The 26751-nt window shown below is 41.8% G+C and overlaps 1 protein-coding gene and 1 long non-coding RNA gene across 3 annotated transcripts in view; one reads left to right on the forward strand and one right to left on the reverse strand.

Moving 5' to 3' along the window:
- The window catches only part of SNTB1 (syntrophin beta 1), a 236860-nt gene that overhangs the window by 197800 nt on the left and 12309 nt on the right, over positions 1 to 26751 (reverse strand). The window lies entirely within an intron of this gene.
- On the forward strand, positions 12277 to 21379 carry LOC109496187. Its single transcript, XR_002739555.2, has 4 exons — positions 12277 to 12590; positions 13144 to 13234; positions 18140 to 18395; positions 19119 to 21379. It is a non-coding gene; the product is annotated as an uncharacterized LOC109496187 (long non-coding RNA).

The raw sequence follows: 26751 nt of genomic DNA on the forward strand, positions 1-26751 counted from the left end.
GTTAAGCGTCCGACTTCAGCCAGGTCACGATCTCGCGGTCCGTGAGTTCGAGCCCCGCGTCAGGCTCTGGGCTGATGGCTCGGAGCCTGGAGCCTGTTTCCGATTCTGTGTCTCCCTCTCTCTCTGCCCCTCCCCCGTTCGTGCTCTGTCTCTCTCTGTCCCAAAATAAATAAAAAACGTTGAAAAAAAAATTAAAAAAAAAAAAAGAAAGAAAAAACTATCTTAAGATGAGGTAGCCCTTTCTACATATGACACAAAACCTGAATACCATTTAAAAAAAGATTAGTAGGGGCGCCTGGGTGGCTCAGTCGGTTGAGCATCCGACTTCGCTCAGGTCACGATCTCACGGTCCCTGAGTTCGAGCCCCGCATCAGGCTCTGTGCCGACAGCTCAGAGCCTGGAGCCTGCTTCAGATTCTGTGTCTCCCTCTCTCTCTGGCCCTCCCCCCATTCATGCTCTGTCTCTCTCTGTCTCAAAAATAAATAAATGTTAAAAAAAAATTTAAAAAAAGATTAGTAAATAAGACTATATAAAATTTTTAAAAAGTTTTAAGTTTATTTTTAGAGAGACAGAGATAGTGTGAGTGGGGGAAGGGCAGAGAGAGAGAGAGAGAGAGAGACAGAGAGAGACAGAGAGAGACAGAGAGAGAAGCCCAAGCAGGCTCCATGCTGCCAGCGCAGAGCCCGATTCGGGGCTTGGACTCAGGAAACTACCAGATCATGACCTGAGCCAAAACCAAGAGTCGGATGCTTAACCGACTGAACCACCCAGATGCCCCTAAAATTTTTTTAATTACTGAATAGAAAAAAAAAATACCATTAAACAAAGACAAAAAACAAATAGGAAACATAATTTGCAACTAATGAGAGGCTAATTTCCATAAACTACAAAGAACACCTACAAGAGTATATCAACCTAATTAAAAAAAAATCTACAACGTGAAACTCAACCTCACTCAAAGTAAGGGAATGCAAATCAAACCTACAAGGCTGTTTTTTTTCACTGATTAGATGAGCAAAGATCAAAAAGTTTGATAGCACAGTGTAATGGGCTAATATAAAAATGGGAAGATTTCCTCCCTCCCTCCCTCCCTCCCTCCCTTCCTTCCTTCCCTCCGTCCTTCCTTTCTTTCTTTCCTTCCTTCCTTCCTTCCTCCCTCCCTCCCTCCCTCCCTCCCTCCCTCCCTCCCTCCCTCCCTTCCTTCCTTCCTTCCTTCCTTCCTTCCTTCCTTCCTTCCTATTTCAAAAGTTAAAGGGCCTGGTGGGGAGGAAAGGCTGGCTATGGTAGGCAGTATTTTACCTATATTCCCTTCCTTAATCCTCACAACAATGAGGTTATTTCTGTTTTTGTAGATGATGAAAATGAGGCTCAGGAAAGATAAATAATTGGCCCAAGCTAATAAATAGCCAAGCGGTGATTCAGACCCAGGTGTGACTGATTACCAAGCCCATCCTCTTACCTCCAATTTATCTTTGTATTCCTAACATGTTTCGCTCCATATATTTTATAGCGATGCTCTTTGGCACATGAAGTTTTCAATCTATTATATCTCCACCAATGATTATACCATTTATCAAGGTGGAACCATTGTGTACAACACTTTTGATTAAATGCTATTTTTCTCATTGGTATCCACTTACCTTTTTTATTATTAAATCATTTCACACACATTTGAGCACCAAACATATACCAACTCTACACTGGCGACACCAAAATGAGTAAAGTCCGCCTTCAAGGGAACTGAAGAAGATATTAACTAGCAAAACACTGTACAATGTGATAGTAGACCACAGTTTTTATTCAATTGGCAATGGATGCAAATTGCCGCCTATTGCTTTTTAATTCACTCAGAAATATTTTAGGTTTTACTAGAAAAATGTAAACCTATGTGTTTACCATAATGCATGCACTTGGGGGGTTACCGTTGTTCTTTTGTCTCCCTACTTTTACTTTTCCACTATTTTCTTCCTGTATAAGCTATGTTTTTTATCCTATATCCACTTCGAAGACAAGCATCCTCTTTTCAGTTATGAGATGATTATCACAGAGATTTTTTTTCACAAACACACAAAAAAATCTTACGTATCTAATCAAAACAAATTCACAAAAAAGTGTTAGACAGTGTTTTATAGATTCCCTGAGATGTAGTGCTATATTAGCACTTTCTCCCCTACTCTCCTCCAAAATCTAGCCTTTAATTAATTTATTTGGGTTCCCAAACCTAGTCATTACCTTGCATGTGCACTCGTGTGTGTGTGCATATGTGTTTAATTCTCTTTCAAAAACCTTTTTTTTGTCCTTTCTATCTAGTTTGTTTCCATAGTTACGGCAATTATTAGCATCAATTCTTAGGCTGGCCATTAGTATTTTTATTCGCCTGACCTTAAAGTTCAAGCAAAAGCTGAATGAAGATTCTCTGGGGATCCCTGTAGTGGGTGGGAAGCTAGAACAGACTGCTTCTAAAATCCCTTCCCACTCCAATGTACTCTGTAACTGTATATGGTGTATATAAAGTGTTTATACACACACCAGGCTTAGGTATCTCAATAATACAAAAAGCTTCCTGTTCAGATGGATTCCTTGACTTGCTCATATACTCACCCGGCCTTGAAAATGCCAATCACCACAAACAAAAAAGGCACTAGAAAGATCTAATGGTACGGTTGTTTAGAACAGGCTCTATGGCTAGACTATGTTGGTTCAGACCTGGGCTCTGACTCTTACTACTGTGTGACCTTGGACAAATCACTTAGTATCTCTGTGCGTCATCCTGGGTGAAGCGGGGAGAACAGTTCCTCGGAAGGTTGTTCTGAGCCTTCAGCGTGATAAAACACACAAAGCCCTTACAGGACGCCTCACCAAAAGTCTCGTCTATTCCTAGGCTTTTCGCAAGCTCTGTTGTTTCTTGAACACAGTGGCCTGATTATTAACACATTAGGAAGCGCAATTTATCTTTCTGTACTTTTCAACACTAACCTCCCTCATTCCTGGTAAATTGTAAAAGACTGTGAAGAATGAAAGGAGAAATGCTACTTCTTGTTCCTCCCTGCCAAGAGTCCTGCTGGAATCCCTCTCGAGAAGGTGGTGACAATCCAGCCAAACAGCAGAACCTTCCTGGAGCCTGGACTATTTCACTGCACCTGCATTCGATCGGCTTGCTGATCCTCCCCAGAGCCAGACAATCATGCTGACGATCTGAGTGCTCTGCTGGAAAGAAAAGCAGTTGGTCCTGCGTGTGCGACTTGCCACAGAAACAGCGGCAAAGCCAGGAAGTGGGGTCGCTGACCTGGGGTTGCACGTGCACGTGTTCGCACCACGGTCTCCCGTGGGACACGGAGTCCTCATGCCGTTCCAGGGCTGGTGGAACAGCACCCATCCCCAGCCGCCTGGCCACATGCCAGCACCCTGGGGCCACGTGGCAGCCCGCAGCCTTCTTTGGCGATACCCTTGGGAGGTGGGGCTGCCTTCTTCCCCTGCTTTCACCTGGGCAGGCTCTGGTGCTGCTTTGACTTGGACAGCACACGGCCGCAACGACGCGTGGTGCCAGTTTCTGGATCCAGACCCGAGAGGCTGGCAGCTTCCACCTCCTGTCTCTTGGGGTGTTCGCTCTGGGGGATCCCAGCAGCCACGTAAGGAGTCTGTGTGCACCTGAGCCCGCCTCGCTGTGAGGAAGCTCTGGATGGTGTGCCATACAACAACAAACAACTAGCACCTACAGATCGCCTACCAGAATGCTCGCTATATTCCTACTAGGTGACGTTGCTATGATTAGGTGATTTACCCAATGCACACAGCTCATCTGCTGTCGGGCAGGGCCCAGAACACAGGCAGGGCTGCGTTCCTTGCCCACTGCTCTCTCTCCTTCAACTGGCTGTTCTTACTCATCAGTGAGCAGTTAGTGACAATCAGCCACTGTATTTTTTTCGTGGAAGACATTTCTACAAGCCCTGGGTGTCTTTCCTGTTATGAAATGCAGCTCTTCCTCCCAGTTTATGTTTCTATTCTATGTCCTCTATTCAGAGGATCTGAAGGGGCTCTGCGCTGACAGGCTGACAACAGTGAGCCCGATGCAAGGCTCGAACTCACGAACCGTGAGATCATGACCTGAGCCGAAGTAGGATGCTCAACCAACTGAGCCACCAAGATGCCCCTCTAACTATTTCGATGTCTGACTCTACAAAAATCACTCTTGGGGATGCTTTCTCTTGTTATTCCCATATTGCCAGATGTCTTTTCTCCCCAGCAAATATTGATCCTCATGGAGGGATTAATACAAAGAGACAAGAAAAACAAGCACCATTCAAGCACAAAGCCAAAAGCGAGGTCAATGTGGACTTTTTCTGTAACTTTCCTCGCCTCATTCCCTACATCCATCTCTGCCTTTATGATAGGAGCTGTGCCTAATAACAAGGCATTCTCCGCCTGATTTCAAGTGCTTGCTGAAAAAAATTGGACCTTAAAACAATTTCACCTTCAATATTAAACAGGAGTATATAGGGCGCCTGGGTGGCGCAGTCGGTTAAGCGTCCAACTTCAGCCAGGTCACAAGCTCGCGGTCCGTGAGTTCGAGCCCCGCGTCAGGCTCTGGGCTGATGGCTCAGAGCCTGGAGCCTGTTTCCGATTCTGTGTCTCCCTCTCTCTCTGCCCCTCCCCCATTCATGCTCTGTCTCTCTCTGTCCCAAAAAATAAATAAACGTTGAAAAAAATCAATCAATCAATCAATCAATAAATAAACAGGAGTATATAAATCTTGTGTGCAAGATGTTCCTCTTAAAATACAGACTCTTAACTATGGAATCATCTAATCTAAGCAGACCATGATTATTTTCTTAAGCAGGGTATTTCTGATACCAACTTTTACCTATGTTTTAATTTGGCTAGGGAATGGGAAAGACAGCGTAAGTCCAGAGGAGTCATGGTCCTGGAATTCTAGCAGGAAGAATCACAGGGGATTGTCTATTTCCAGACTGTCCACTCAGTGGCAGGCGGAGAGAAGTTATTCTGGAGGAAGTTGGGCAGATCTGACAGCAGCAATGACACTGGATTTGTGGTTGGGACAGAATGGAGCCAGCAGCCCCATGTCCCCAAGAAAGGAAACTGCTCTATCCCAGAGGGAGGTGAACAAGGTTTTGGGAAAAGAGAAAGGTCCAGAGACCCAGTGAAAAATTAGAATCTCAGAACCTAGAGAATGAGATGATGGAATTGAAATTTATGGAAACCCTGGGTGGTATTCCCTTTTAGTCTCTATTATTTCTGTTACCTGAAGAGTAGAAAAACAATTGTTCTTCAGGAAAAAGCACCTGAAAAAATGTGTTTTTATACAAATATAAAGAAAAGGATTGGGGGCGCCTCTGTGGCTCAGTCCAGTTGAGCATCCAACTTCGGCTCAGGTCATGATCTCACAGCTCGTGAGTTCGAGCCCCACGTCAGGCTCTGTGCTGACAGCTCAGAGCCTGGAACCTGCTTCAGATTCTGTGCCTCCCTCTCTCTCTGACCCAACCCACTCACATTCTGTCTCTGTCGCTCTCAAAAATAAATAAACATTAAAAAAAATTTTAGGGGCGCCTGGGTGGCTCCGTCAGTTAAGCAACCGGCTTCGGCTCAGGTCATGATCTCACAGTCCGTGGGTTCAAGCCCCGCATCGGGCTCTGTGCTGACAGCTCAGAGCCTGGAGCTGCTTCGGATTCTGTGTCTCCCTCTCTCTCTGCCCCTCCCCTGCTCGCACACTGTCTCTTCTATCTCTCAAAAATAAATAAATCTTAAAAAAAATTTAAAAAAAAAGGATTTAGGGGAAAATGTAGAAGTAATTTCTATTCCATTAGATCATAAGTGTTTAAATTTCTTTGCTACAAACTGAATACAATTAAGATTATATAAATTCTCTCATTATTTTCTACTGGTCAATCAGTTTGGACTAGAGAAGGCTTTTATTGGTTTCTGTCTTCTTCCCAGTCAAGACTCATGTTCGGTTCAAGGGTCGGTCTTGCAAACAACGGAAAAGCATGCTTAAAACAAAATGAAACCATGCTTTCTTTTCTCTGACACTTAACCTCAAACATAGAGCTTTAATCAAGTTCTCTAAGCATCTTTATTATAACAGAATTTTGCCCTCCTAGCAGAGACCTTCTAAGATACGCTGCTCTCAGGAACTCTGTTGGGTAACACTGTGACAATACATGTTTTATCTGTGTCCTGTACCTGTTCTGTCAAGAACCCTCTGGCCTGCCTCAGATATGAGGTTAGGGACACACATTTTCTTTAAATATATATCATAACAAAGGAGGCAGAAAAATATCTCCCTGTATCCAATACCATTGGAGTCAATCAAACTGAAGTGAGGAGGGTGGGGAACAACAGAATTAGTGTCTACCTGCCACAGAGAAGACAGAGGGGAGAAAAGAACTTAAATTGATGGACTCTGGGGTCCAGAACAGGAATGGAAGTTCTCTAGTGTACTCAGGGAACAACATTCATTCAAGGCTGGAGGGGTCCCTGGAGGGAATGGGATGAGAGGAAAAGAAGGGGATGGAAAAAAAAGATGCTGCCATAGAGGCAGCCTGATAAGTAATACTTTTCGTTAAAAGTACCCACAAGTGTGCCACAGTTGGTGACACCACATCACTCACACCCCAAGGAAGGAGACCGTCCTTGCCACTTACAAGTCCACAGTCCTACAGAAGACACACAAGCAAAATAATAATACTTTCTTTAAAAGCCAATGAGGCAGCGGTGCCTGGGTGGCTCAGTCAGTTAAACATTCAACTCTTAATTTCGGCTCAGGTCATGATCTCGTGGTTTGTGGGATTGAGCCCTGCATCAGGCTCTGAGCTGACAGTGCAAGACCTGCTTGGGATTCTCTCTCTTTGCCCCTCCCCCACTTGTTCTTTCTCTTTCTCTCTCTCAAAATAAATAAACTTAGAAAAAAACTAATAAAGCAAAAGGAACTGAGGTCTAAAGGAGAGAGCTGAATGGACTTGGGCTAACACAGGGGAAAGCTTCTTAGAGGACCCCATTTTGAATGAGTCTCAAAGCACGACTGGCATGGATATGAGAACGCACCTGTGGCCCGGAAGAAGCCCAGAATGTGTTGTTAACCACATTACAGAACTAAAACTTCAGATGAAATGCTCCTGGCTCTACCCATTTGAAGAAACAGCTTCTGAATGCTTATTCCATGTTTCCTGGTAGTAGCTGAGGACAACAAAAGTAAAAGTAAGATACAGTCATACAGTCTGGTCCCTTCAGGAATCCTCCAGTTGATGGGAAAAGAACCACATAAAGAAATAATTATGATCCGGTATGGCAAGCGCAGGAAAAAAAATATTACGTCCAACATCCCCTATGTGATTACTACGTGCCAAACATGGTAACTTTACATTTATCTCATGTAATATTCCTGATAACCCTACAAAGTTGGAACTAGGACCATGCAGCTGAAGGCACTGAGAGTCATTTGCCTAAGCAATCCATTCAAGGCCACGGATATAAGTGGTGGGGCTGGGCTTTAAAGCCACATGTCCTGGATTCAAGGCCATATGTTTTTAACTACTATGCTATATCTCTGTACAGTTTGCTGTGGGGAGGAAACAATATTCTGCTTACTCCTATCAATGGCTCTATGACACTGGCACTGTGTCCATGGTCACGGATGAGACAACTGAGATTCAGGGTGGCACAGGTTCTCAACATCTGTTTGGTCTAACTCCAAAGCTCATGTTCTTTCTAGTAAACCACTCAGGGTAAAATGATAAAGTCACCAACTGATTGGGAGGTCTTGGAAAACTTGATAAAAGTGAAGAGAGTTGAGTTGAATCTGGAAGAGCAGGATGTGACCGGCCATAAAAGAATATTCCAGGTGATGTGACTGACAGGAGCAAAGACCCAGAGGGACTTATGAGCACGCCCCACGAGAACATAGGCGGAAGTTCAGTGTGGCCGCAGAGCGAGTTAGGACACGACGGCTTAGTCAGCTGAGCCGGGCTGTGCGGGACCACTTGGTGATCCCGTGTGTGAGGGTACGGATGGGATTCTGAGTTTGGGGAATCCTCAGAACTTTTGAAGAAGGAGAAAGGCACAATCAGATTTGCATTTTAGACACATCTCCTTGGCAGCCGTGTGGTATGTGGAGAGGATGCAGTAATTGGATTTGCAGACATTCAGGTAGTTAAATTGACAGAACACGGTGAGTGAGAGAAAGAGAGTAGGATGAATCCAAAGCTTCTAGCTTGGGAGCCCGGTGGCAGATTACAAAAACTAAGGAGGAAGAGCAGATTTCTAGGGGAAAGTGGTACGTTCAGTCCCGGCATGTTGAGTTTGAAAAGCTTTTGGCACATTAAGGGGTGCTACCCATGAGGCAGCTCAAAGACAATTATGAAACTTCAGGGAAGACTTGATAAAAGTCATGGAGTTGAACTTTTGTCACACTGCATTTGTCTAAAACCCGAAGAAAAGGAGACAGCAAGAACAGACAAGGCAGGTAAATAGTCACTCTCGCCTAGCTTGCCTCCTGTATGTTTTGCAGGGAGGATGGGGTTGTTTGTGCGGGGTTTTTCTCCTCCGCCTCTTCTTCATACAGTTGGGATTTACTGAGAAAAACCGGTTGCAGGCTGTTGGTCCAAATGATATTCATTCTGCAACAAGCTAACCGCATCCTGGTGATCCCAGCTCCAGAGAGAACAGGCAGCCTCGAGTTCACTGTTGTGGTGACGTCCTACTCTGGCCTGAGGCAGGAGAGTCAAGATCAAAGCACACAATATACATATCATTTGGATTAAAACCAAACTTTCTGCTTTTGATGTCGCCTAACCTCTATTGTTGGTAGGAACAATGGGGTAAGGTAGAAAAAGGACACACTGGCAAGAAGTATGAACCAGAATGTACTCAATTAAAGGAGACAGAGACAGAGAGGAGACTGAGAGAGAGAGAAGGAAGGAAGGACGGAAGGAAAGAGAATAAAGTAAGTGAAGCCAGCCCATGTCCCAAGGAGTGACGTAGAGGCGTACACAGCTGCATAGACACAGTATCTTTTGTTGAAGTTCCCTGTCTACGGAGGAAAGAGCAGAGCACGTCGGATCAGGAAACCTTCATTCTAGTCTCACTTCGCCATAAACTGCCCGTGGGGTATTTACAACGCAAACAGAACTTCATCTGGGAACAATGTCAAGAGTCTCAATTTGAGACCTTTTATGAATCTGCGGCCTGCGGCTAAATGGCCCACCTGCTCTTCTCTCATAAATCTGGTCATTTCGGTACCACCAGGAGCTGAGCACATCGCTGTCACACGGTGGATAATAAAGAAGTACTTGCTAGATGAAAAATGCACACATGGATGAGTAAACAGTGTGCATGTCCTTGCGCTCTGCATACTTCATTAGGGAAATAATGGAATGACAATATGGTTTCTGAGAAGCATTTGGATTAGTCAAGCCCTAGAACTCGGTAGATCCCCAGAAATCACCTTTCATCTATAGATCTAAGGGATGGAAATAAGACTCTTACCTACAAGTAAGAACAATATCCCAGTTTTAGCTCTAAGTTTCCAATACCAATCTTGAACTCGGATATATTTCTAACATTCAAATGGATGACAAAAAAGGACAGAACTCTCTAGAAGCCAGAGACTAGGTCCCTTGAAAGAGCACTTGTCAAGGTTTTATGCATAAACGTTTTTGAAGGGATTAGGAGAAAACAGTTGGTTAAGCAAACCCTTACCCCATGGATAAACAGGACACTCAAAGATTGACCAAAGTGTTGGATTTGGATAAATCCCAAAATCATGTAGCAAGGTCTTGATGTCACAAGTATCTATTCCCCGCCCAAATGAACAATTGCTATTGTTCTCAAAGTTTTATTTTTCAGCCAAGGTCTCCTGCTAGATTTACCCAGTGAGGATTTCTGATTGGTGGCTAAAGAGTAGAGAGCCATCTGGAGTTAGAGGAAGAAGAAAAAAAAAAGAGAGAGAGAGAGAGAGAGAATCAGCTGCCAAATGTTGGTTTCAGACACCTCAAAATGGTAGGGTCAGGTCTCAGGATTTCCCATGCGTGTTCCCAAACAGCCTGTGCAAATCTGTGCTTCCAATTCATAGCCCTTGGAAGGACGAAAACACGACTTGACATCTACCTTCCTCACAGAGTTCATGGAGAGGATTAATGAGTTAATAAGCATTAAGTACTTTGCAAGCCACAGGTGACCGACAGACATTACTAGGACCACACTTTTCCTACCAAAATGGTTCGGGCTGTGAACAGAAGGTAAAATCCCAGGAGAAATGTCTCCTAATACAGGAAACTGGATGCCTACTCTCAGGTAATAGGCTGCCTGTAAAAACGCCCTAGGTTGTCCAGTCACTGGTGGCAGGGACAGATTTACACAATATGAAGGCAACGGTACTCCCCAAAGCACTATTGAAAGTAACCGAAGTAATAAACAATTCCAATTAACAGTGGCATTTGCAACAGCAGCAGAAACACTTCGGTTAGACTGATGTTTCCCTGAACTCTGTCCTTCCTCAAGTCTAAAACTTATTTGGCTGTTTTGCAAACTACAGCTCTGTTAACAACGCATGGTCATTTGCTTCGGCCACAACCAGACTTCACGTGCACATGCACACAATCTAGTCAGACGGCAATAGCTGTATTGGATACAACTCAGGTGGTTTCCAAGACTCCCGTAAGCAGGGAAAACACAAGAGTCAGTAAGTTCATTTTGGGCTTAACTATGTCTCCTTCCTGGAACATTGCCTCCTAACTAACTCTATGAACTCTCAAAGCACAAATCCTGTGAAGGGGTTAAGCAGCTAAAATTTCTTCAAAGATCTTCTGCACTCTGCAAAATGATGTGCTGTTTATGTTGCTACGTAGCATCCTTAAAACTCTAGAATGGTCAGAGACACCTGAAAAGGGAAAATGCCAGGTGCTTTTAAGAAGACAAGAACCTCCAAGTCAGGAGTCCTGACCCTTCATTTTGTCAGCGTTCTAGCATTTCTGCAAACTTTTTAATTCTCAGCACAAAAGAATCAATCTAGTAGGGCTATGAAGAGGCGATTTCAGGATGAGAGAACAGAGGTGGGGAAAACACTGTGGAACGTCAGGAGGAAAATATAATGAGACTCCAAAAAGAAACTGGTGGTAGTGGGAATTCAAACGTGGACTGATTTCCTGTGTGTGTCAGGCTTTGGGTTAGGGGCTGAGTCTTTGTTGCCATAAAAGGGTCCCAGTCTCTGTGAACACTCAGCACACACATAGCCATGCCATATATGAACTGCTATGACTGTGGCATGAAAAAAATGCCCCCAAATCACAAACTGGGAGGAAATTGAGACTAGATCGCCATGAAAAACTTCACAAAATGACATATTGAATAGAATTCACTCCTTTTAGAAGGAGGGAACTAGTTTTCCTGGCAGCAGGAGACAGGTATGTTTGGCAGGCTCAATATCTGTTGAGTCATTCTTTCATTTATTCACTCAACCTTCCCTTTATTCATTATTCATGTATTCTTCAGGCCTCTACTATGCACCAGGCTCCACAAGGGGCCCTGGATGCATTATACTGAATGAAGCCCAGTGGGGACAGACGAAAAAGTGGTAGATGTCAGGCTATAAAGTTTCACTTATATCGTGATGTCACTAGGGACGCAGCCAAGGGTTTCTGAACAGGAAAATGACATGATCACAACTTCTAATAAGTGAAAGAGTTGTGGCCGAAAATAAAATTTGAAAATGGAGGATTAGAGAGGCTGATGAGTGACAAGGCAACTATGAAGACATTGCTACAGTCGAGAAACAGGATGGAAAGTCCCGATGAGGACAAGAGCAGTGGGCACAGACAGAAGCATAAGATTTGCTACCTGCATGGGGACAGTGAACAGAACTCTGAGAGACAGGGAGGAACACAGCACCTGAGCCTCAGTTTCCTGTTTTGGGTCAGTGGGGAAAAGTGGGAGTCTGTTGCCCAGTTAAGGGGCATCGGAGGAGGTACGTTTGAGCAGGAAAGTGAAAGAGGACCGTGTGCGGGCATACCATATTTGAGAAACTTCATTCACGTAAGAGTGTCCAGTGGGCCTTCCTGAAGTTCAGGATAGAGGCATCAGCTCGAGAAAGGGATTTCAGAGTTGTGTGCAGATAAGTGACAGGTGAAACCATGGGAGTAGAAAAGAAGCAGATACAGACAGATCCTTCCCAAAGCCTAGTTGAGGCACATGGCAGACAATGACCTGGTGAAAAAAGGTAAGTGGCAGAGCAGGCGAATGAGGAAACACTGCTATTATGAAGTCAACAAGGCAAGAGGGAGGAAGAGGGCTGGTAAAGAGCAAAAAGCATTGAAACACAACCCCTTCTACATTTCTTTCACTCCATCACCAAATTGATTTGTCCCATTTGCAGACATTGATCTGTGGCCATAGTAAGTGTAATAGTTAAGTCCGAGACTCCATTAACATCAGTGTTGGGAAGACATCCAATCTGATCAAGGGCCAGAGAGGAGGCAGCAGACGTGTGTCAGATTATTTGAAACGGGCTCAAAGGAACCCCAAGCAGTGAACATGAAAACCCTTGTGTGGTGTATCTTACTGTCATCATGGATAACAAAGAGGTTTGTAAATTATAAGTCAAAGTCATTTCCTTAACAGCATTTCCAGAAAGATCTGAACGGCAGAGATGCTGTGTTTCCAAGAAACAGTAATGATTTTGTCAGCTCTGTGTCTTACTCTTTGGATAACAACCTGCAATTTTCTGGAAGGGGTGAACTGAAAAACCAAATCAAGCTGGTGCCATAAATGACCATCTACTGGTACTCTCAACAGCAGTTCGGTTAGTACTTAAGATTGAAGAAAAAGCATCTTATCTGTTAAACATCTCTTAGTTTTTTCAAGGTACTGGATTATAAGCTATTAGGATAGACGTTTTTCTTTTTATAAACGTGACATAGGATATTCTAAGTTCAGTTTGTGTTTTATTTTATTTCATTTAAAATAAATATATGCAGACAGAAAAATATAAAAAGAGCAAAAACATAGCAACACAGGCCCAATTTGAGCTTGAGTAATTAAATCAAACTCTTGCTGTCTTTGTGTTATGCCCCGTGGAAATCATCACATCCCCAGTTTCCCTCTGACTGTGAAGCTAACGTTCTTTTCTCAAATTAGATCCACAGAGAGTGAGAGCCCTAAAGAGGCCTGTTGACCTACAGGCTATCAGGAATGTCTGCTGAATCAGTGATTCTTCACTTGAAAACTAGTAAGTGGTGGGGAGTGAAGAGATAATGTCTAGAGTTGATCATCAAGGAGATGTAGCATAAGCATATTATTACAGTTAGGATGGTAACCACTGAAAGAGCTAAATATGGAAACTGTTAAACGTGGTTTCCCCTGGGAAGTGGGCCGGGAGCCGGGGAGAGTGGGGGTGGCTGGGGAGACTGTGTTTTTCGTTATAAGACATTCTGTACTTTGCACTTTTTTTTTCTTTAACGAATAGCATCTTTATTTGGATAACAGGAAAGTGAGAAAAAGCATTTAAATGTTATTATTACATGTATGCTTACTTCATCTTGTGTAATATAGAGTTTTGGATTTACATGCACAAAGCAAAAAGAGATTATCTTCTATTATACAGATAAAAAGACTCAGATCCAGACAAGTTAAGCGTGTTACCTAAGGCCAGAAAATGTACGGCCAAAGCAAGAATGCATCCGCTCTCCTAAGTCTTTTTGATCCACGGACTCCCAACCTGCCTCTTTTTATGAATTTCACAAAATAGGGAATGGTTTTATTCTTATTCAGGAATTTTCAGACTATGCTATGGGCCCTCCTGGACAATTATTCTATCACAGCTCAGCCTTGTTAAACATTATAAATGTTACAAAGAAGAAAGAAAGCTCCAGAGGCTGGGATATGGAATTGGTTTCCAAAAAGTCAGCTTCTAGGGAAGGAGGACCCATGGCAGTGGGGGGAGGGGGGGGGGGGTTGGGGGCACCCGGTAAGATCACCTCTACCTGGCCAAGTGTATCAATCTGCTGGAGCTCCTGTAACAAAATATCACAAACTGGGTGGCTTTAGCAACAGAAATGTATCGTCTCCCAGTTCTGGAGACCAGAAGTCCAAAATCATGGATTCTAAAGGGTTGGTTTCCATTGAGGGCTGTGTTCTTGGACTCTCTCGATGACTGGTAGATAACCAACTTCGCTCTGAGTCCCTTAGTGTGGTCTGTGCGTGGCTGCATGTCCAAATTTCCCTTTCTAGAAGAATTTTATAAGTGATATTGGATTATGGGCTCACCCTAGTTCACTATGACCTCATCTTAACTGATTACATCTGCAACAGCTCAGTTTGCAACTAAGGGCATCTTCTAAGGTACCATGGGGTTAGGACTTAAACATATGAATGAGTGGGCATAACTTAACCCATAATACTAGGAGATGATCAAGTCACTGAAGCCTTTCCCCAAACATTTATAGAGAGAATCAAATCACTGAAGCCTCTCCCCAAACATTTATAAAGTTTACTAAATATTTTTTTTCAGGGAATATATCCCATTAAAACTTAAAATCAATTGGAAAACAAGATTTACTGGTTAGAAATTCATTTTACATGACCTATTTTTGAATCCTCCACTAAATAAAATGGAGAATGCTCACCATAATATTATCTCCTCTAAATGAATATATACTCTAGGATGTTTTAGTATCAAAGTGATAATAAATTATAAATAATTATGTATACATTTACACACATACACACAATGTTATTATCATAAACATAACAAATGTTATACAACAAAGTCATCATCCAGTAAGGTAAAAGAGTTCGCCTAATAACTACATTAAAAGGTTTAACCCTCAGATGGATATGTCACATTTTAAGGGGCCTTGTCAATTATAACCATCCAGCTGAATAAAGCTGGGGAAGCTTAAACTGGGGAAACACACATAAAATTTTTAAATCCAATTTATTTTTTTCATTCAACCATGATATTTACCGTTTGCTTTTCACTGAGAAAGAAAAATCAGGATAATAAGTTCCTTTTGATTTCTAGTCAAATCTACTGAGGGGCTTCACAGCAAGGACACATCACAGGAAACTTAACAGGGAAAAATTTTCCTCGTATTTGATCTGTCTTATCAATTGTTCTCCTAAAATAAGCAATTGTATATATAACTGATCTGGGCTAACTTTGAAAACAAGTGCTGGCAGCAAACTTGAGACGAGCAAATATTTCTCATGAGAGTAAATGCTATAAAACTGATCACTTTCCAAATGTACCTATTTCTCACGCTTAGTCGGTTTTCACTGACTCCATTCATTTGCTCACTTTTCACAGAATCATTCAAAAATTATTGGCAAATTCTAACCTAAAAGTGGGTTCCTTTCCTCAAATGTATGAAGACATTACTGTTTAGAACTGGAATGCATTGTTTAAAATAAAAGCAATATTACACAATTGATTGTGTATTCAGTAAATGCCTATACAATCATAATGAGATAATAAGAAAAAATATGTCAATACTTGGAATTAAAGAATAAAATGAAATGATTTATGCTTTGTCATGAAAAAAATTCTTTCTCCTTATCTTTAATCTTTTTTTCGAACACTTCCTCCTCCTCCTTCTACTTACCCTGACGGAAGCCTGGCTTTACCCTGAAAATACCACTTCCTTTGTTAACTCCTTCCTGTTCTGGTCACTCCTTCGACCCGTGTCCACCTTCACAGGGAAGGAAGAAAAGTTAGCAAACTCCTTGTTTCCTACAGCCCCTTCCAGGTATTTGAACCACTGCAATCTCTCAATGAACTCTGCCCCTTAAGCTATTTAGAGGTGTGGTAAGTCATACTCATGACGCTCTTCCCAGAGAATGTGCTTGGAATCCCCACTGAGTGAGTACCTGGCCATGTGGTCTGATTTCCTGGACACAGCTATCTGGACAAAGGAGGGACACCTGACTCAGGTCACACCAATCAGATTCCCTCTCTGTCAGAAATTTGTAATTGGAATGCTCTTGGCACAAAATGCTGTGAAAAATGATGTTAAAGAACAGCATGGATGGGGCACCTGGGTGGCGCAGTCGGTTAGGCGTCCGACTTCAGCCAGGTCACGATCTCGCGGTCCGTGAGTTCGAGCCCCGCGTCGGGCTCTGGGCTGATGGCTCAGAGCCTGGAGCCTGTTTCTGATTCTGTGTCTCCCTCTCTCTCTGCCCCTCGCCCGTTCATGCTCTGTCTCTCTCTGTCCCAAAAATAAATAAACGTTGAAAAAAAAAAAAAAAGAACAGCATGGAAGAGGAAATATATACATTCATATTCATTCATTCATCCTCCAAATCCTTACTAATCGCCTGCTGCCAGCCAAGCACTGAGGCGGGTCCTATATTGTACAGCGTTTCCAGGAGGTAAGAAGTAGGATAATTTAGCCACAGCATAGTGTTTACCTGGAAATGCAGAAAGTAGGTTGAGGCTAAAATTGTAGCAGGTTCAGATGGCAGACCAAAGATTTGTGTTTTATGCTGCAGTTAAAATGAAAAGGAAGCTGGCACTACAAAATGTTTCTGACCTGGCTCATGAAAGAAGGCCTCTACTTTTTATCACTTGCCTTTTAAGACTCCTACCTTGAATTTAACCAAAACTGACTGAAATAGAATTCCAACCCACCTTTTTTATTACTAGGGTTAAATGATTTCTCCTACCATGGTTCTCCCTGATTCAGTGCAATGCAAACTCAAATGGAAGAAAAGAGAAGAACGTGGCTTCTCTACAAAGCTCCTTCCCCAATGTCTTGTAAGCACCTTGACAAAGGGGAGGTGCTTTGTTAATATGCTTCTATCTCTGGAATCTGCTTTAATACGTGGAACATAGGAGATGCTCAGTCAATATGTGCAGACCAAGGGGCGCTTGGGTGGCTCAGTCGGTTAAGCAATGGACTTTGGCTCAGGTCAGGATCTCACAGTTCATGAGGTAGAGCCCCATGTCAGGCTCTGCGCTGACAGCTCAGAGCCTGGAGCCTGCTTCAAATTCTGTGTCTCCCTCTCTCTCTGTGCCCCTCCCCCGCTTGCACTCTGTCTGTCTCTCAAAAATAAATAAACATTAAAAAAAATTTTTGTTTTAAATATGTGCGGACCAAAACTGAGTAAGAAACATGCATCCTGAGCTTGGAGATGTCACTGGGGTGGAATGAGTTAAAAAAAAAAAAATCACTCAGGATTTCTAAAGAATACCTTACTGGGTGTGGAGAATAAGTCTGGGAAATGTGCTTTCTTTGGCATAAAGAGGGGGTTGGAGGAAAAAGGTAGAAGGAGAGGCAAATACTTTCAAAGAACAACATTATGTCCTAAGGATAGAGTGATTTAACGGTATGCAACACACCTGTGCTTGCCCAACGGCACAGTGATTAAGAAATACTGTTATCGCCTTCAAAAGGAAGTTTTCTGAAACATTAAATATGATAACCTCCTGGTGTATTTTTCCATAGCAATTGCAGCAACCACTTCTAATCATGCTGCTAAAAAGATAAGGCAGGTTGGGATCTAAGACAGAGGACATAGGCTGCCCATGAACCAATGCTGTCCCTAAATGTAACCTATCAGCACACAATCTATCAAGTGTTCCACTCGAGGGACCAACTCTGGTTCAAAAACTTCTTTTTCTCTCCCCACCCCAATCCTAGGCTTCTGACAATTGGAGTTATAAAGATTTGGGTAGTCAGGGTCCAAGTTATTGTGCAAATCAGCTATTTAACTTCAAACCCTACATTGTTTTAACTAGTCAAATACCGATTTTTCTAAGGTGATTAAAAACAATCCTATTTACAAGATTCTAGAACACATTAACAATCAAAGATTTAATCTGAATTTTAATGCTGTTGCCAAAGAACAACAATGAAAAAAAAAAGAGTTTTTTTTTTCATCTCCATGTATTTGTTATTTGCACCACATGAAAGAACTTTTGTAAGTGTGACTAGCTCACACTGTATTTCGCAATGATAAATATGTGCTTCAACTTACTTTTAATATAGGTCAAGCATAATAAAAAAAAAAAATTTAAGGTGTGGAAAGAAAAAAACCCCTGCAACTGGGTGTAGTTGTTACGATAATAGGTTAAGATCCAGGAAATGCAACTGTCTTTTCACATGCCTCTTTTTCCCTTCGTGAATCAAACCAGAAGAGTGAGTAAACAGCTGGTGAATTCAGTATGAAGAAGGTCAACTTCACCATCAGTGAGCAAGCTGTAAAGACTTCAAGAAGTCCTTTACACCATACAATGTCCTGAAGCCTGATGTGATTCAATAATTTCCAATGGAATGCTGGAAATTTCTGAAAAGAGGATCTCACCCCATCTAAACTTCTCTTACCATGGCTCTCAGGCTCCAAGTTATTCACAATAGAAGAAATTTCTCAGACCTTCCCATAGAAAGCTGGTAGGTAAACCCTTTCTTTCAAATTAACTGGAGGTAATCTGTAAAGCCTTAAGTTAAAGAAAGCTATTGGTTGGTTCATCCATTCAACTAGTATTTTTTTTTTAAGGTTATTTATTTATTTTGAGAGAGAGGGAGAGAGAGAGCACTAGCAGGGGACAGGGAGAGAGAAGGAGAGACAGAATCCCAAGCAGGCTCTGAGCCATCAGCACAGAACCCAATGCAGGGCTTGAATTCATGAACTGTAAGGTCATGACCTGAGCCAAGTTCAAGAGTCGGACACTTAACCGACTGCACCACACAGGCACTCCTTTTCAACTAGTATTTATTGAGTGTCCAGTGAGTTCCATGTAATCCTCTAAGCATTGGGAATATAGCTGTGAATGAAGGAGACAGACAAGAAATCAATAAACCACATACAGTACAGTCTATGTTGTATATATCTATGTATAGTATACTATAGTATATGTTATATATATATGGGAGTATATAAAAATATGTACTTTGAGGCACTAGAAAGAAAGAGTAAAAATATAAAAGGGCTCTTGTCAATAACAACCTTGTTAATTAGTTTTATAGGTGTAGCATCAAGATGCAAATTCTTTAATTTTCAGATGATAACTGTTTCGGGTCCAGTTGGTAATATTAGTTTTTATTAGTAATTCAGTCCATGCTGATTCTAGATTTACTGTCATCTTATTCCTGTCCCTTGCCCCCATTTCTTAGCTGCTGTTCCAAACTCTGGTCCTTCTAAAATTGGGGATGAGGAACAAAGTCTTCAAAGAAGAAATCACACCTTCATTCAGTGGCCTCAGCTACACCTTCGGAGCAGCTTCTTGGTTGACTTTTATCTTTACAAAACCATTTTCAATGATCCACCCTCTGATTAGTCTGTCTCTACTGACTCATGGTTTTGTCACTGGCTGGCTACAAGGCTACAGTTTTGAAAAACATGTAAATACGGTTACCAGCTCAAGCACATAAAAATGTAGGATGCCCAGTTAAATTTGACAAATATTTTTTTTAGCCTAAGTACATCCCCGGATATATTTAGGACATATTTATACTTAGAAAAATTATTTATATCAAATAACTGTCTTTTATCCAGTAACCCAACATGTGAAGATTTTGGAAACTAGATTAATGATTTCAGGAGCATAGATATCAAGTTTTGACTCACACAAAAATCAGAGAAACTGCTCCCAAGGAACAGTCCTATGGCGAGGCGAACATGCATGAGAACAAAATTTAGCAGTGCTGTATGCACCACAATAACCTGTAACAACCTAGCCCTTTCAGGGCTGACTCATACACCTAGAGAAATGCATCTGAACACTCAGTCACTCAGTAAAGACAGATGGTCTCATTAGACATTTGACAAAGAGAAAAAAAAATGTGCTAAATTTCAATTACTATTTGCTCACTCCCCAAACTCCTTGCCAAATTTTTATGAAATGTATCCAAAGCCTTCCATAGGAGGTGTAATATTTGCTCGGGCTGCTATAACAAAGTGCCACAAACTGGGTGGCTTAAACCATAGAAGCCTTCTCTCCCAGTTCTGAAGGCCAGGAGTCGGAAGCCAAAGTGTCGGCAGGATCGGTTCCTGCTGTGAAGGCGAGTCTGCTCCAGGCCTCCTCCAACTTGAGATGGTTTCCTGGCAATCTTTAGAGTGTCTTGGCTTATAGATGCATCATCCCAATCTCCGCCTTCATGTTCATATGTTGTTCTCTGTGTGTGATGTCTGTGTCCAAATTTCCCCTCTTTATAAGGATAGAAGTCATATTGGACTGGCGGCTCACCCTACTCCAGTGTCACCTCATCTGAACCAATCACATCCGCAATGACCCTATTTCCAGATGCCACATTCTAAGGTACTAGGGGGTAAGCACTTCAACATATGAATTTGGAGGGGACATGTTCAACATGTAATGGGGGTGAATCTGTACAGGTGTTAGAAAGACTGGAGAGGGAATCCAAAACCCAACAACACAGGTCTGTATGTGAAAACTGACAGGCAGGGTGTTTGACGGGGGAAGCTCCCAGGGCCTGGGTCCTGCCTCAAGGATCTGTCCATTCCACACCGGTGGGAAGGGCTGGCGAGTGGACAGGTAAAAGTTGGTCTGCATGGCAAGCATGCTGTTCTCACACAGCCTGGAAGCCGGCAGCGGCAGACTAGAAAGACTTACTCTAGGTCCAGTTCAGGCCCTGCCCTGGCTCTGCAGAATCATTCCTGGCTGTCCCCCACTTTCAGAACCCTCCCTCATTATATGTATTGCATTTACTACCTATATCATTCCTTTAGCAAAGCTCTCATATGTATTTTCTATGCAAGTTCTGTCTCTACAACTATATCAGGGAAGCTTTCGATTTTCCCAAAGAATATTTTTGTGTGTATTTTATATTATATGCACACACATACATAAATATGAACACATCCAGCAATGATAAAGTAACTGAGAGTGGAATGTTACAAATCAGACTCTGAGATCCCTTCTTTAAAAGGTTTCTTCTTTCAGATAATTCTTCCAGGCTTTATGGGCTTTTCAAAGAATACACAACTTAACTGAGTTCTTGGAGCGGTTATCAAGTTATATTAATTACTTTTCCCTGACAGATACAGATTGATACGCATACCATCCTAGGAACATGGTCTCCTGTCATTTCATTATTACTGAGGCAAATTTGTGGAGAGTACATTTTCTGGAAAAATGAGAAATAATGACTCTGTGACATGAATTATAAACTCAAAATAAAATGTACCCATATAAAAATGTTAAAAATTTTAAAATATTTGAAAACTATCAAATCCATTGCAAAATTTGATTTTTCAAGTTTTAAAAGGCAGAATCACCTGGCTTTGTTAACTTAGCCCCTCGTTCAACTGGGGATTGATATAAGAAAGGCCTATTGCCTGAAGACATTCTTGAGTAGCTGTTGACCCAAGGCCATGTACATTATTTTACAGTCAATAAATCTCACCAACTGAAGCTGTTTATTTCTTACTTTTGCCCAAATCCTGCCATGGCTAATGACCAACAGACAACTGCCAACGGGTCAATTGTCTTCGGTTCGCTCAAGTTTTAAGATGGAAAAGATCTGATCCCTTCTCCTGGAGTCATACAGTCTAGTGGGGAAAGACAAATAGACAAAAATAGCATACGAATAGCCACCACACTTTGAACTCTTTGTGCTGGATCCTGTATTGAGTTCTGTATTAACTTTTTAAACTCCCCCCTCAGGCCTATAATGAAAGTACTGTTGTCACCCCCATGTTATCAATGAGAAAACGGAGTTCTAGGCAGGTGAGGCTATTGCCCAGGTAGTTTGTCTACGTCGCTCATGGCCGGTCTTATCTGGTTCAAAATGTCAATAGGACTGAGGTTGAGAAACACAATACTCCCCTTTGGCTCAATTAATCTAACTCATGCATCATCTACTCACAGAAACTGCAATCAACTCACTGGATCTGCAAGACTCTCTACCAACCATACACTTAAAGAAATTAAAAGTCAGGTATAGGTAGCCAACATTTTGCTTTGCAAAGCTTTCCGAGGACAGTACACTCAATCTTGATCATGCCTGAACCAGCCTTCAGAAAAGACTTGTGATGGAAATGTGTCTAGAACTGAGTGCAGTCCATCTTCCACTAGGATTTCCTCTGAACACTTTTAAATTAGGCCATGTGGCTCTGCTGGAGACTAACTTAGACCATGTCTCCTCTGTAGTCAAGTCCACGCGCAGAAGGTTGCTTCCGGTGAGTACCCGCACTTCTCTGCCCAGGGCCATTTTTTTGGCAGAGGAGCCTTGTGACCTCATAGAGATGCCAAACAGAAGTACCAGAGAGGTAACGCCCCCAGCAGTAGCCCTTAACAAAAGGATGGGTGGAGAGTTGCTGAGTAAGTTTTATCTGCTTCCTCCCATGTCCGGTGAAAATATGCTAAGTGCCACAGTGACTGAGTGGTCCACAGCGGGGCCTTTATGGGCTCATTCCCTTTACTATCTCGTGTTCCTACTCCACCACCAGTGCTTCTTGGGCTTGTATCCCAAATCAACTTCTTGCTCTGAGATCCTCAGCTCAGGTTCTGCCTCTAGGGGAATACAAAAATGGAACAAATCTCAAAATAGATGAAACTATTAGCTATGCATAACACACCGAAAATTGAAGCACAGAGAAAGGAACTTGGAGACATCTGAGTCAATACTAGTGAAAAAAAAAATCCTTCAAAAAAACTATTAATACGCTCAGAGAGATCAGCAAAGATGTTGTCGCATCCACAATACAAGAGGATGCTATTTAAAAAATGAACAGTGAGAATAAGAAAATATTCTTGGACCTTAGTGATATGATGGATGAAAAAAATCAATACAAGCGTTGCAGATAAAAATCTAGTAATTCTCCATGAAAAAGAACAAAAGTAAACAGAGAAGGAAAACTGGAGAAAAACCAACAAGACGACACAAATCGGCTTGCTGATGTGTCAATACAGAGGGTCCAACATCCAACCAAAAGAATTTCTATGCACAGGAAGCAAAGAAAATGGAGGAGAGGAATGATCAAAGAAATCAAACAAGAAAATGTTCCAGAACTGAAGTGTAAGATTCTTCAGAATACAGGTCCCAGTCTACTCATTAAATGACACGCGTAATGTCTCAGTAACTTTTTCATGACACGCCTAGGCCCAAAGAGATACCTTCCAATTCAGTGTTTTAAGTAGTTAAATCCAAACTACTTATGTCCTAAAAACTTAGTAACTTCTGGGCACTATACAACTTCTCAAACCTAGAAATCATATTGAATACTGCCACCCTCATTTCCTGTTCCACAGTATGTTTTGATTTGTGTGGTACTTGTTTTTGTGTGTGTGTGTATGTGTGTGTGTGTGTGTGTGTGTGTTGAAATCATGGCAACTACAGAAAACCCAGTTCTGCAAAGATATTGACATCATGGAAGGAATGTAGCAATCTAATATTAAGTCTCCAGTTAATGGTTCGCCTAGTGGCCAACAGATGTTGCTATGTTTTCCTCAAAATTTCAGAATATTCCCTGGCACTCTTGTGAGTTCACTCAGGCGACCTACAACACCTTGGCACATAGTTTGGGAACCACAGCTTTAGCCTACCTGTACCTATCAAGGTCTTAGAAAATTGATTAACAAAACTTCCACACCAAGGCCAATCGCTACTTATAACTCAGAATATCAGTGATAAAAAGAAAAATTAGAAGTTTCCAGAACAAAAGAAAAAAACAGGTCACATGTAAAAAAGAGTAAGACTTCTCATAGCAGAAAGGCTTCTCACAGACACTCTGAAAACTACCAAGGGAAAAATGCTCACTCAGCCTATCACACCCAAAGTATCAGTCCAGTGAGAGAACAGATTAAAGATATTTTCAACTATTTGCCTCCCACACGTTCTTTCTCAGGAAGCTACTGATGAATGTTGTCCAGCAAAACTAGGGAGTAAACCACAAGTGAAGGTGACAGAGAAGAAAGCCCAGGACGGCTTGAGGAAGACGGCCATGCACCAGACCAAGAGAGAACCAGTCCACAGCAGCAGGGTGGGAAAATAAACAGAATGTGTGCGGGATTCAACATGTATGAGCATTTGAAAAAGAACAAATTTCCTAGAAATTTGATAAATATAGTGCTGCTTCAGGGGAAAAAAATGTACAGACAGGTACAAGAAAATGAAGCAAGGGGTGACTGGGTGGCTCAGTTGGTTAAGTGTCTGACTCTTGGTTTCAGCTCAGGTCTTGATCTCACAGTTCATGACATCAAGCCCCATGTCCGGCTCCACGTTGGGCGTGGAACCTACATAAGATTCTCTCTCTCCTTCTCCCTCTGCCAATGCACTCTCTCTCTCTCTCTTTAAAAAAAAAGGGGAGGCTCCTGGGGGGCTCATTCAGTTAGGCATCCAACTTTGGCTCAGGTCATGATCTCACGGCTTATGAATTCAAGCCCTGCATCAGGCTCTGTGCTGACAGCTCAGAGCCTGGAAGTTGCTTCGGATTCTGTGTCTCCCTCTCCCTCTGCCTCTGCCTCTCCCCTGCTCATGCTCTGACTCTCTCTTTCAATAATACATAAACGTTAAAATTTTTTTTTATTATTTATTTATTTATTTATTTTTAATGTTTTTATTTATTTTTGAGACAGAGACAGAGCATGAGCAGGGGAGGGGCAGAGAGAGAGAGGGAGACACAGAATCCAAAGTAGACTCCAGGCTCTAAACTGTCAGCACAGAGCCTGATGTGAGGCTCGAACTCACGAACTATGAGATCATGACCTGAGCCGAAGTCAGACATTTAACCGACTGAGCCACCCAGGCGCCCGCCGAAAAGATTTTTTATTTTATTTTTTAATTTTTTTTTTCAACGTTTATTTATTTTTGGGACAGAGAGAGACAGAGCATGAACAGGGGAGGGGCAGAGAGAGAGGGAGACACAGAATCGGAAACAGGCTCCAGGCTCTCAGCCATCAGCCCAGAGCCCAACGCGGGGCTCGAACCCACGGACCGCGAGATCGTGACCTGGCTGAAGTCGGACGCTTAACCGACTGCGCCACCCAGGCGCCCCCGGAAAAGATTTTTTAAATAAAAAATAAAAAGAAAAGAAAATGAAGCAAATGGAAAAAAAAGAAAAGCTGTGGGTAATGCAAGAAACCTGATCATTGACTTTTACATGGCTACAAAATGGAACAATATTGACATGATCACTAATTCTGTCAATAGTGGCTAAAACTGATATACGAAGAAGTAGCAGCACAGGCATATTATTTGGAGTATTAGAATATATATTTCTATATATATTAGGATTAGAAATATAGTCTAATATTATAAATATAATATACCTATACTTCTATTAAAATATTTTCAATAAAAATCATTAAGTTATTAATTAAAATATGTTTTCTAATATTCTGGGGGACAACAGAGAAGGTATGGGGTAGGGTGCACAAAGGAATGCTATAAACATATATTATTTTTTTGCATATATTATTTTGATTTAGACAAATTCTTTTTTTTTTTTTTTAGTTTATTTTTATTTATTTTGAGAGAGAGAGAAAGAGAGTGAGCCAGGGAGGGGCAGAGAGTGAGGACAACAGAATCCCAAGCAGGCTCTGTGCTGCCAGAGCAGAGCCTGATGTGGGGCTTGAGCTCATGAACCATGAGTTCATGGCCTGAGCTGAAGTCAAGAGTCCAATGCTTAACTGACTGAGCCACCCAGGCGCCCCTGGTTTAGATAAATTCTAAACGTGAAGTAGAGAACAGAGGACAATATATGGATATTGGAAGCAAAAGAGAAAAGTCATTAACTTTGATTTTTATTGCAGATTAAAAGCTTTTAGACGAAAGTATTTGAAATGCAGGGTCGCAAACAGCCAAGTAATTACCTACACTTTAAACTTCACTTTGCTTAGATCACCCTACTGTACAAGTTACCTCTTCTGTGAAGCATTCTTTTCCACTCCAGGTATCCTTAGTACCTTCAGATATTCCACAAGTTCTGCTACAGCGTTTATATTACTTATAAATATAAATTATTATTATTATTATTATAGAATATACTTGTAATATATGTAAATGTAATTTATTACTCCACACCTGTCTCTCTCTGGACTGTTCTATTTCAGAAGAAAAGGAATTTCATCTCATCCCTGTATAGATTTTTCCTTCAATCTACCGACAAGGTCCTCACCTTACAAACATTAGCAGAAAAATTATTTTAATAACTAGTTATGTGACTATAATACCCCATATCTCATCAATCTAAACTGCCCATTTTTTTTTCACATTTTATCATTTCTGATTTGGGGAATGTGCCTTAAAATCGCTGGAGGCCCAGATGGAAGCTGAATTCTTGTAGACAGAACTTACAACCACTCCTATCATTCATCAGGGGCCCTCCCAATCTGAAACCATTTTAAATTATCTGCCTAAGTTTTGTTTTTTGTTTTTTTTAACTCACACTGACACTACATTCAGACCTACATATTTAGTAGAACCGACTTGCCATTCAAAATCTTAGCAGATATACTTTTTCTGCCTTCTACCAGGGCTAAATCTGATATGTGTGAGTTTCTTTGTTGTCCCTTTCTGTGTGATGGGCTTATTTTTCACTTATCCCTGCATTGAAGAGATAGTCCCTTACATCAAAACTTTAAGCAGGTATCCCATTAGACACCCCATCTTAAACATTATTTTTTTTGAGGGTACAGATACAATTCCACTGGATTGTCTCTTAGATTCCATGAAATACAGCATTAAATTAAAACCATAAAAAACTAAAGTATAATGCTGGCTTAGTAACACCTATATCAATATTTCACCTCTTTTTTTTTTTAATTTGAGAGAGAAAGAGTGC

The sequence above is a fragment of the Felis catus genome, chromosome F2 (assembly GCF_018350175.1).
Source record: "Felis catus isolate Fca126 chromosome F2, F.catus_Fca126_mat1.0, whole genome shotgun sequence".
Classification (NCBI taxonomy): domain Eukaryota; kingdom Metazoa; phylum Chordata; class Mammalia; order Carnivora; family Felidae; genus Felis; species Felis catus.